Source organism: Triticum aestivum, chromosome 1D (assembly GCF_018294505.1).
Source record: "Triticum aestivum cultivar Chinese Spring chromosome 1D, IWGSC CS RefSeq v2.1, whole genome shotgun sequence".
NCBI lineage: Eukaryota > Viridiplantae > Streptophyta > Magnoliopsida > Poales > Poaceae > Triticum > Triticum aestivum.
Window position 1 is genome coordinate 247,477,429 of NC_057796.1, and position 11,434 is coordinate 247,488,862.

At 45.3% G+C, this 11,434-nt stretch overlaps 1 long non-coding RNA gene across 5 annotated transcripts; it reads left to right on the forward strand.

The window, feature by feature from the left end:
• The first annotated feature begins 4,964 nt into the window (after positions 1 to 4,964).
• On the forward strand, positions 4,965 to 8,590 carry LOC123181255 (uncharacterized). Of its 5 annotated transcripts, none has more exons than XR_006491608.1 (6): positions 4,965 to 5,336; positions 5,564 to 5,808; positions 5,919 to 7,341; positions 7,756 to 7,800; positions 8,046 to 8,210; positions 8,356 to 8,590. It is a non-coding gene; the product is annotated as an uncharacterized lncRNA (long non-coding RNA). The 5 variants fall into 5 exon arrangements; XR_006491606.1 differs by having other exon boundaries at positions 5,564 to 5,636; positions 5,707 to 5,808; positions 5,919 to 7,800; XR_006491605.1 differs by having other exon boundaries at positions 5,919 to 7,800.
• Positions 8,591 to 11,434: the final 2,844 nt, after the last annotated feature.

Below are 11,434 nucleotides of genomic sequence, written 5' to 3' on the forward strand. Positions count from 1 at the left end.
CGAGCACGTGTATTCGAGCCCTCGAGGCCCCTGGCTTGTATTATGATGCTTGTATGACTTATTTATGTTTTAGAGTTGTGTTGTGATATCTTCCCGTGAGTCCCTGATCTTGAGCATACACATTTGCGTGCATGATTAGTGTATGGTCAAATCGGGGGCGTCACAAATGTATCCGGTTCTAGTTGTCATAAGGTCAAGGTACAACTCCGGGTCGTCCTTTTACCGAGGGACACGGCTATTCGAATAGATAAACTTCCCTGCAGGGGTGCACCACATAACCCAACACGCTCGATCCCATTTGGCCGGACACACTTTTCTGGGTCATGCCCGGCCGCGTAAGATCAACACGTCGCAGCCCCACCTAAGCACAACAGAGAGGTCAGCACGCCGGTCTAACCCTATGCGCGCAGGGGTCTGGGCCCATCGCCCTATGCGCGCAGGGGTCTGGGCCCATCGCCCTATGCACACCTGCACGTTGCGTACGCGGCCGGAAGCAAACCTAGCCTAGTGGCGTTCCAGTCCAATCCGGCGCGCACCACTCAGTCGCTGACGTCACGAAGGCTTCGGCTGATACCACGACGCCGGGATACCCATAACTACTCCCACGTAGATGGTTAGTGCGTATAGACCAAATGGCCAGACTCAGATCAAATACCAAGAACTCGTTAAGCATGTTATGTCGAAGTAACTGCGGACGCCGTCCAGGACCAGGCCCACCTCTCACCTAGGCGGTCTCAACCTGCCCTGTCGCTCCGCCACAAAGATCCAATTGCGGGTACTCCTACGAGCCGACCCGACTTTAGTCATCACATGTGCCATGTATATGGTATATAAGTATATACCCGTGATCACCGCCCAGGTGATCACGGCCCAATAGTATAGCACAGCAGACGGACAAGAATGTAGGGCCACTGATGGAAAACTAGCATCCTATACTAAGCATGTAGGATTGCAGGTAAAGGTAACAACAGTAGTAGCAAGGATAGGCTATGCATCAGGATAGGATATCGGAAAGCAGTAACATGCTACACTACTCTAATGCAAGAAGTATAGAGAAGAATAGGTGATATCTGGTGATCAAGGGGGGGCTTGCCTGGTTGCTCTGGTAAGTAGGAGGGGTCGTCAACTCCGTAATCGAACTGGGCAGCAGCAGCGTCGGTCTCGTAGTCTACCGGAGAGAAGAGGGGGAAGAAATAGTAAATATAAAGCAAACATAGCATCCCAAAGCATAACGTGGTAATACGACGTGTCGGGTGTGACCTAACGTATGTCTGCACGAATAGGTGAAGGGGGAAAATTCAACCGGGAATGTTTTCCCGGTCCCGGACCTGTGCCAGACAGATGACCGGAGGGGGAAAGTTCCATGTTCAGCATGCTAGAGGCATGTGACAAATGAACGGACTACGTATTCGGATTCGTTGGATTTTTCTGAGCAACTTTCATATAGAAAACATTTTCATCCGAGCTACGGATTATTTTATATGATTTTTGAAAGATTTAACAATATTCTGGAATTATTTATATTAACAGAAAAGGAATATGACGTCAGCATTGCGTGGGGATGACGTCAGCAGTCAACAGACTCGCTGACCAGGGTCAAACCGGGCCTGTGGGTCCAGTGGGACCCACATGTCAGCCTCTGTTAGTCTAACAGTAATTTAAACTAAACTAACAGTCTAATTAGAGGGGTGGGCCCCATATGTCAGTGAGTGTTTAGGCTAGTATAGTTACTTATTTTTTTAAAAACGTTTATTAAACTAATTATCAGAGCGGGGGCCCACATGTCTGTGATAGAAGCCGGCCCAGTCAGCGTTGACCTCAGTCAACTGGTCAAAGTGGGGCTCCTGGGCCCACCAGTCAGTGGCTGGGGCCTGCCCAGTCAGCAGTTGACTAAAGTCAACAGGGCAGCCGGGTCCCAGGGGCCCACAGGTCAGCGACCCAGGGGCGGGGCCCATCGAGCCACGTCGGCGCCGGAGAGAGCTCCGGCGACCAAAAACGCGGCGGAGCTCGACGGACTTGGCCGGAAAAACGCTACGGTGCTCCGTTCGGGGCGTGCTTAGGCTCGTTCGAACGAGCGTTCAACGCCGCATCCATTTACGGGAGCGGTGCGGCCGTAAACGGCCGGAAGCTACAGCGGCGAGCGGCGGAGCGGACGCCGGAGTTTGGCCCTCGCGCGAACTGCGGCTAGACGGCACGGCAAGACTACTGGGGAGGCTCTACGGGGTCCTGGCGACGCCTAGAGCACGGTGGCGAGCTCGGGTGAGCACGACATCGACGAGGACGACGGTGACGAGCTCCGTTGCGGAGTGGGCTTCGGGCGGCGATGGCAACGGCGGCTATGGTGATGAATCCGTGCGGGGGAGCGAGGGGGGGGAACGTGGTGGCTCACCGGGAGCCGTAGGGAAGTGGCAGTGTGCTCGGGGAGGCGCGGAGCATCCGGAATCGACGGCGATAGACGGCGGCGACCCGAGGAAGGAGAAGAAGATGGCGGCAGCGTGGAGGCCTCCCAGCTCGTTCCGTTCGGCGTAGTCGACGTAGTCGACGTAGTCGACGGCGGGGAGCCGTTCGGGCACGTCGGCGGGGCAATCGGGGCATGGTGGCCGCGGGATCGAGCGTCGCGGCGGCGAGCTCTCGGGCAAGCTCGCAGCGGGAGCGATAGAGAGAGCGACGGGGGAAACTGGGGTAGCTAGGGTTTCCCGGGGGTACGGGGGCGGCCTTAGCCGTGGGGGGGGGGGGCTCGGCGGATGGTCGCCGCGTGGCCATCCGCGGCCTGGACGAGCGCCCGGCGGCCACCGAGCTCGGATGAGCAGTAGGAGGAAGGTGGGGACTCCAGGTGGGCTGGGCCGCACCTGTAGCTAGTAGGCTTAAGTGCACAGTAGAACTTAGGCCCCTTTTTATTTTCTTATTTCTGTGTTCTGTTTTTCTTTTACTGTTTTATTTTAGTTCCTCTTTTATTTTTATTTTTTTGTTTTACAAAAATTACCACTAGTGCCTAAATTTGTATTTATCAACAAACTACTATGAGATTAATCCTTAACCCATAATAAAATAGTTTTAGCATTTTATAAATTCAATAGGCATTTGTTTAATTGTTTTCACTATTGTTTTAATTGTTTTAGAGCCTTTAAACATTTTATCAAAGCTTGGTTCCTCCACCATAATTACTTACGATTTATTTGACACAACCCGAACATTTTAGTTTTGATATTTGAAAATTTTACTGTTTGCCTATATTTTATATTTTAACTTGAATCGTTTTTGAACTAACTCGAGTTTATCAACAGTAACCGAGGTGACGTGGCTCCATCAGCAGAGGTTTACTGTAGCTCAATCCCGTGAACCTTCATGAAGATAACCTTGTGGCCTTGCCAGTCATAAACTTGTTTATGGAGGCATGCCACGTCATCTTCCTGCGTAAGCTTGACAAGAACAGTATGCCTCACGAACGAAGGAGTAGCTTTGAACTTCTTGTGCTTCAGTACACCCTGGACAACATGCTTGACAAGAGTGAGGCTGGAATACAACTCGCCATCGGTATGAGCGCAAATGGCTTCCAGGATCCAACAGCTTAAGAACTCTGTTTTCGCAGTGCGTATATTCAGGTCACCCGCCTCATAGCGAGTGACATGTACAACCACACAATCCTTGTATGCATCAAGGCTCTAATTGAAATAGAAACAAATTCTGAATTACTTTCCAGTATAAGAAACACAAGTTATTTTAAACCACTATGTATAGCATGGCATCGAAGCTAATAAAATTTTGCATTATTCATCACCACATACTTAGATGAAAAACCACAATCGAGATCGGCAAAGAAGAAAATCACCTTGGGCAGCTTAGCAGGGGGGGCACATCCTCGAAGGGGGAAAACTGCTCCTGCAGTGCCACGGGGTTGTAACCTCAAACGGGGCGTTGACCATCTCAGTAGTGGCCGTGAGCGTATCTGGGGTCAGCTCGGTGGCTGCCTCCATCTTCTTGGAGCTCTCTGTCTCGTGGGGATCAGCCTCCCGCGTCTGCTCCAATATCGACAGATCTTTGCCTGGTTCTCCTTGGTCCATCATGAAACTGACGAATACTACGAGACCACTGAAATGAAAACACAATCGCAATGACAATGAAACAAAAAAGAGAGTGAGGATCGGTTACTGCTTTGCAAAAGTTCTTTTTTTTTTCTCTGAACGAAAATATACCAATATCACGGATCAACTTACCTTTCCTTCGTTGGGAGAGAAGAACAGTGGCAGATGCGAGTGTTGGCTTTCTTAAAGACGGTGAGGGAGAAGGGGATTCAGTGAAGAGTGAAATGATGGTTGCTTCGTCTGTCAAACTTAGACTGCGGGGAGGTGGGATTTTGTGATACGACGGCTCGTTACTGCCGCGCTACGACCGGGGTGACTCTCCGCCTGCATACTTCCTTCTAATTTGGTGGATGGCATTTGGGCCCGCGCGCGGCATGGCCCGCATGTCGGTGAACAAAAGTAAAACAACATTCAGTAGAGGGAGACGTTTCGATGACCTAGGAGGAGCCAAAAGCGGTAGTGTATCCACTGTACTAGTAGTAATTGTTTTTCTGGTAGCTGTAGAGTGTCTCCACTGTACTAGTAGTAATTGTTTCTCTGAGCCCAAGACAAAACAGCCCATCCACCTTAGTAAATAATAAAATCAATTCAAAAGCCAATATATCTATCTATATCTATCTATCTATCTATCTATCTATCTATACCTCTATATATATATATATACCTATACTAATTACAGACTCCCTAGAAATTATCATGTTAATTAGAAATTATGAGCCGTTCATCTCTGGTGGGACCGAGTTATTACGGCGGAGATTAACGCATGTAACTTTTGCTTAATGGCGTGCTTAATTCGGCCAAAAAACACTCAAGGCCCACGTCCTTTCACCAGGGTTGTTAAAAAAGAAGGCCCACGGTCCTTCCACCACGGTTGCTGAAAAAAAGAACTCCTCTCGTATCCCTAACCTTCTGAAGGCCACCACCACACCCGTCGCGCCGCCGCCCGGCTCCCCACCGTCGTCGTCGCTCCCTGTTTCATCCGCCGCCGCTGCCCACCACATCCACTCTATGTTGCATCCCACCGCTTCCACCGCCACCGTTAACCATCTCTCGCCTTAGTCCTCTCTCTTGGACCAGCACGCTGCGGCGGATGCTTCCGGCCGCGTGGTGGCGACGCGGCTGGTCGCCTATAAGCTACAACAATGGTTCCCTATTGTACCCCTCCACTCATCGGACCGCTGAGGCATGGATGTACCCGGTGAAGATCGCGCTCCACGTAGCAAATTCGGCCATGTTGAGTGGTTGCTCGGCAAGGTAATTTTCATCTCTGAAGTTCTCTTATGGACCGTGTAATGGATTTGTGGGTGCGCTAGATGGAGTGCCACTGGATTGCCATGTTAGTGGGCAGAATCTCCTCTCCGGCACACACGAACTTGGGTTTGGCAAGGAGCTGGGTCAATACTACTATCCTTTGGCTTTGCAATGGTAATTAGATAGTTCTGTTTTTTCAAATCATGGTGCTTTAGTTAGTTTGTTAACAGGTAGAAGAGCAATTGATCAGAAGGCCCATAATCTTTTCATGGATCTAGAAGAAACCGAAAAGATCCTCTCATGGTTGTACAAGGAAGCCCTAAAACCTTCTCCACCTTCGCTTCCTCTAATCTGTACTCTATCCCTCCCCCAGTTGAAAAACAAATCCACGTCTCTCTCAAAACCAAGTTGAGGCATGGATCCCGTGTAATCAAGGAGCTTATTGCGTCAAGATTATTTTATTCCTCTGGATCAGGTTCGTTTTTCCCACAGTTTTTGTTCTGAATTTGTTTTCTTTCTGGTTTATACTTGAATCCACATTAACTTCAGATTCGGGTTCAATTTTTTTTTCAATCACCCCTTCAGATAGTGTTGCGCGCTCAAGGGATTCAATCTAGAATCTTCTCACCTACACTATGTTCCTCAGGTGAGTTTATAACTATGCTCCTCAGGTGAGTTTATAAATTAAGAAACATGTTGTCTAAACAAACATAAACATGAAGGAGCCTAATGTCAGTTGTCAACATGCCGCTGTTTAAGCCACTCCTAAATCAATTTTCGTATGGGCAAAACATGCCAGGGACCCTATATGGCAAGATTAATATCTTTTCTTGATTTCTTTTGTTGCTGCTCTGCCACAATCTCCTGTTTAAGGAAGTACCTTGCCAAGCTGGCATGTCCTGGCCGTTGTAGGTAAGAGAATTGACTTCTGATGAACTTTCTTCTTCTTATCCTCTTTCAGTTAGATACTTATATTGTGAAACACTTGACAACGAAGCTCTCTGTCAACTATTAGAGTATTGACGGTTTCTGTCATAAATCTGAATGTTTTTGCGGGCAATTGGTTTGTAAAAGCAATGGCACGTGACAACTACTAAAGCATTGAGTGTCATTGCTGTTGCACTTTCTATAAGTATGGGGATTGATTTTCTGTCAATTCTGCGTTACAACTTACAACTGACAACTACTAAATTTCAATGCCCTTTTTGACAATTTTAGGTTAAATAGAATGGCGTGTGAAATAATTGGTGCTATCAACTAGGAGTAATCATGTCATTGTTGGGTAATGTAGCAGTTATGCTCTGCATTGATATTAAATCAACACAAAGGAACTCTCACATATGTTTGCTTTGTCTCCAACTGGGAAATAATGTGTGCGTACATACCCACTGGAATGTTACCCGCGCTCTGTACTCGGCTCCGGTGATACAGTCTAACAGCAAGACACACTTATCTAACAAAGTGCTCACAACTTCCCAGCAAATGCTGCTCATTGAGTGCCTCCTCCATTCAATGAGGAAAAGTTGACTGCTTGAGAAAAAGAAGCTGTGAGTTCCCCACATCTACTGAACATCGTTTTGGTTACTTCATTTCTCTTCCTGCAGTTTTTGCATGGGCTGCAGATGTGATGCTTTGTATGGGAACAAGACTGATATGATTTGGGTTTGCTGCATGTACATTCGACTTAGTTGTACTCTGGAATGTTTTAGAAAGTAATTCGCAACAACGTGGATGTCAGATTTATCAACTACTGTCACTCTTGGTTTTGAAGGATTTGATTATGGGAGTTTTAGTATGCCCTGACCAAGTACAATAGATGTAGACACCATTGTCGCTTCCTTATTTGTATGTGATTCAGATATTTTAAAACCTTATCTGTACCATTGAATTATGTTTTTTTTTCTGTGGGGAGTACCATTGAATTATGTTGTTATGTAGGTTGCCCGATATGTTCATCGATGCTGTGGACAACGATTTTCATTATCGTTTCCCATATGTATCTAATTAGGTTTGCAATTACACTTTGTTTTATTTATCATCTGTATCTAGAAAATCAGATTGTGAAGCTTATAATTTATTAGTTTTTCTGTGATTTCCCTTTATTTTGCTGATAGTCCACTACTCAGGATTATAAGAGCCACCATCTTTGTCAGCATTTTTCCTTCAGGTGTTGCAAGGTGTTAGTATGGTTCTACAGCACAACATGCCTAATTTTGTACTTACCTTGCAGTTCTATAGATCTACTACAATTATATGATGTCCTCAAATCAGACCTTTGCAAGCATGACAAGATATCAGTATATATATGTAGCGCACCTTTGGTTCGATCATACATTCATAGTAGTTTGATGTACTACGTTTTGGTTGGCAGAGAGGATTCTGATGGTGACGCATGATTCACTGTATTTTGTTTTGTTTTCAGGCCGATGAAATTGCTGGACTAGAAAAAAATCTGTGTGTATATAAGGTGATTTTCATTGCAACGTACACTTACCTCTACACAAGGCATTGCTGTAATAATAATTTCTATATTGTAATAAGTTTTGGTTGGACACTTGAGCTCTGTTAGCAGTTCTGTAGATCTACTACAATTATATGATGTCCTCGTATGAAAACTTTGCAAGCATGACAACATATCAACATATGATTTTCGCCTCTGTTTTTATGTTGTGAATATCTGTAATTTCCTAAGACTTTAGCCCTGTTCGGCAGTCATCCAGCTCCGGGAGCGCGCGGAGCGATGCTTGGGCGACTCCTAGAAAATGGGCTGCGGGCCGCTCCGCTCCGGCGCGGTGCTGCGGAGCGGAGAGCTACCGAACATCGCCTTTGCGTTAGGATTAAGAGCATGATAATTGCAAGGATTTTTAGTTTTGAAAGGTATTGGTGAGGTTCCAGTCCATTACTGCAGAGCACACCTTTTGTTAGATCCTACATTCATAGTAGTTCGACGTACTATGTTTTTGGCTGGCAGAGAGAATACTTATGGGGACACATTATTCACTGTATTTTGCTCTATTTTCAGGCAGATGAAATTGTTGGACTGAAAAGAAATCAGTGTGTATATATGGTAATTCTCATTGCAACGTCCACTTTACTCTACAGAAGGTGTTGTTGTTAATAATAATTTCTATATTGTAATAACTTGTGGTTGGACACTTGAGCTCCGTTAGTAAGTCCTTACTACGAAATATATTCACTAATGTACTAATTGCAAAATTAATGTGTACGCAATTACATGGTTCATTATTTATTTATTACAAATATATGGTTGTTTACATGCAAGTCTAGCAATATTTTGGAAATACTTTCTATTTCGGTGATGACACTTGAGTTTTGCCACAAAATAAGAAGTGCTAAGAGACTGCTTACTACAGAAACTAAATTTCTATAAAATTCACTGCTGCTCTTTTGATATATTTTTTCCACCAAACAAATGTTCGACTTTTAGTACTTTATCATCTCATCAACTTTATAGATGTATTAAGTAAAGTCACGTGCATTTGTTAGGTTCTCAATTGGCTTTTCTTGATTATAGGTAGTGTGCAATATTTTAGGGAAATTTTATGGTGCATTATAATACACCAGAGCACGTGTATTATATGGGCGATCTAACGGAAAAAAAAACTGGGCCTTTTTGAGCCCAAGGGTATTTTCGACCTAAATTTTTTTGTACCTTTAATCGGCCCAATTAGGTCCAGGGGTATTCTCGTCCTAAATTGTTCGATTAAATTAATTGCATTAATGAAGCACTTCATTATAGAGGTCCCATCATCGTGCGTACTCTTTTGAATTTTGGTTCGAGCGGTTCGTCCTCTCTCCTCCTCTCGAGCCCTAACCTCGGGCCCCCTCGATCGCCTCCGGCACCCTCGATCACCGCCGATCGCCCCCGGCGCCCTCGATCGACGCCGATCGCACCCGCCGTGTCTACCCCTCCTGCTCCTACTCCTCCCCTCCACCTCCATCGCAAGTCACCCCACTCGGGTCGCGGTGCCAGATCTTCCGACGAGCCGCTAATCCACTCCTTCCCCGAGCGGACGCCACCTTCCCCGACCCAAGAGGCCACATCATCCTCATCGACGTGCATCAACTTTTTCATGCCGGATCTTCGCTATAAGTGCCTAGCCATCTCAAATCTTTTCTAGTCCCTTTTGCATATAGCACCAATAGGGGTCGGATTTGATTCGGGTTTAGGATATGTCATGTGAGGTTTAGGGTTTATCGTTTCAGAAAGTTGTGACGAGATTTCGGTCGGATTTGGTTAGGGTTTAGGATATGTCATGTGAGGATTAGGGTTTATGTTTTCAGAAAGTTGTGACGAGATTACGATTGAAAGGAAGTGTAAGTCGGATGTAGCTAGGACATATTGAAGGACTTAGTTAGGATTATGTGGCATGAGAAAGTTGTCAGCAGATTTGGATTCAAAGAAAGTTATTTTGGATTTAGTTAGGAGATACTTTTCAATTGAGTTTTGAGATATTTTGGATTTAGTAAGGAGATAATTATTTTGTATGGGGTTTGGACTTATTTTGGATTTAGTTAGGAGATAATTTGGATTTAGTTAGGACATACTTTTGGATTTTGTTAGGAGATAATTTGGATTTAGTTAGGACATACTTTTGGATTTTGTTAGGAGATAATTTGGATTTAGTTAGGAGATAATTTTGAATGGAGTTTGGAGATAATTGATCTATCAGGGTGGATCTATCAAGGCATTTGAAGGACTCGTGGACTTTGGATTTAGTTAGGAGATCATCAGTTAGAGCTAGTACAATCAATTACAAATTTCTAGATTTAGTCAGGGCATATTTACTTACAGCTTTTGAAGGACTGAGTTAGGTACATGAATCCGACATGAAAAATTAAATCAATTATTTAAGCAGAGTAGTGCATAATTTCGGTAACGTATGCTATCCATCCGTAACATTGACTATCTGTTTTCGCTGGCAGCATAACGACATGGATGATAAACGCAACGATGGCAAAAACTTGGGTGATACAGGCAAGGATGACAAGGACATGGGTCATAGAGGCAACGAAGGCAAAGGCATGGTTGATAAGGACAATGATTTCGTAGCCATGGACCCCAAAGGAATGGATGGTATGTGCATGGATGATAAGGATAATGAGGATGCATGCAAGGATGGCATAGACATGGATGATGTACACATGCAAGGTAAAGGAATTGATAATAAAGTCATGTCTGATTCAGACCTGAATGAGTGTATGGAATACTTAGAGATTGTGAAGACGTTCAGGACTGAGGAAGAAGCCTACATGTTCTACGTAGGCTATGCGAGAAAAAAGGATTTGGTGTTAGAAAGGATGATCTGAAGTACAGGGGTCCGGGTCCGAAACAAAATGCATACAGAAGGACATACAAGTGCTGCAAACAAGGATGGCGGGCCCTTAAGCACTTTAACAGAGCTGAAAGAAAAATAACACCGAGGGGTCTTTCTCGGTGTGGGTGTCCCGCTCTTTTTCAGGTTGAGCTACAAGATAGCAGTGGCCTCTGGTTCGTCAAGAATTTTGTGGACAAGCATAACCATCTGTTTGACCCTGCTGACCTGACTCCGTACTTATCGGCTCATCGTAGAATGACTGACGCACAAAAGGCTGATGCCATCGAGTATGCTGTCGGTGGACTTCGAACACATCAGATTATGAATGCAATGGAGAAGAATGCCGGAGGTCCCGACAAGCTTGGATTTATAGATCGAGATCTATACAACCATGTTTCAATCCAGAAGAAGCGCAAGATAGAAGGCAGTGACGCTAGATATTTGCTCACCTATATGATTGCACAGAAAAAAGCAGACCCGGAATTCTTTTTCAAATACACAAAAGACAGCGAAGGCCATTTGAGGAACATATTCTGGGCTGATTCACAATCCCAGATTGACTATGTTGCCTTTGCTGGTGTCGTGGTGTTCAACAGTACATATCGGTCTAACAAGTACAGGCTTCCGTTTGTTCCATTTGTTGGTCTGAACCATCACCGCAGCACAGTTTTATTTGGGGTTGGTCTAGTGTCAGACGAGACAGTTGCATCATACCAGTGGCTTCTTCATGTATTTTTGGAGGCAATGTCCCAGACGGCACCC